Genomic DNA, 1306 nt, shown 5'->3' on the forward strand with positions numbered 1-1306 from the left:
ACACACACACACAAGCAAACACACACACACAAACACACACACATACACATACATGCAAGCACACACTCAAGCACACACACACAAACACGTCTCTATTTTTAAAAAACCACATTGTCTACATTGTAACCAGACTCTGAAAAAGAAAAGTGACCGTCCACTCGCCGTGACCGAGATAATGCTTTGCGTATATGAACTTGGAGCACAATGAACCATTCCCATGATGTGTATCTTGTAATAGTATACCACAAACGAACACATCCAAATATTTAATGCACTTTTGACAGACTTTTCACTTCTAGGGTCTAAAAGTTGAACCACAGTTGAGAACAAAACGATGTAAAAATGGGAACAGATGACATAAATTATGTACACCAGCAAATATACAGAACGATGTAAAAATGGTAACAGAAGAGATAAATGTGCATCAGCAAATAGAACATGATAGTCTCTTCATTTTGAGCCTGAAGTTTGCTCAAAATCTGAAGTGAAAGTTCATCCTGTTCGCCGAGAATGTTTCTGTGTGTTTTAGGGTCAAATAAGTGTAGTCCGGTTAGTCGAAGTGTAAAACAGCGAAGTCAGAGGAGGAATGAATCATTCAAATACTGTTGTTGTTGAGGTTTTTTGTTGTTTTTTGTTGGGTTTTTTTAGGAGGGAGGGGGGGGGGCATTTTCATTTTCAAGTGAAGGGATTAAAGTTTATAAATACCTCTGTTACGTATGATAACAAAGTTTATGTTAAGAAGTACCCAAAAGGCCTTACATCATGCTTACGCAACGGTACGATGCACTACTTGTAAGCGTCTATGTTAATTAACTGCCTGTTGTTATTTTCTATTTAACTGCTACTGTAAATCTCCCTTTTAAATACTATTGTTAACTTACTATTTACTGCTACTGCAAATCTCACTCTTAAATGCTGTCGTTAACTTTATGTTCACTGCTACTGTAAAATAAATCTCTTTGTTAAAAGTTGTTGTCTACTCTCTGTTTAATGCAACTATAAGCCTCTCTGATGTCTGCTTTTGTTAACTTTCTATTTACGGCTAAAATACATCTCTCTGTTAAATTCTGTTGTTTACTCTCTGTTTACTGAAACTAAAAGCATCTCTATTATCTGCTACTGTTAACTTTCTAATTACTACTAGTGTTGTTGTTACTACTAGTAAGCGTTACTACAGCAGCTAGAGTATGCTTTGAATAACTTCTATAATATTAATAATGATATCTATCTGTCTGTCTATCTATCTATCTATCTATCTATCTATCTATCTATCTATCTATCTATCTATCTATCTATCTATCGAAGA

Source organism: Aplysia californica, unplaced genomic scaffold (genome assembly GCF_000002075.1).
Source record: "Aplysia californica isolate F4 #8 unplaced genomic scaffold, AplCal3.0 scaffold01564, whole genome shotgun sequence".
Taxonomy (NCBI): Eukaryota; Metazoa; Mollusca; class Gastropoda; order Aplysiida; family Aplysiidae; genus Aplysia; species Aplysia californica.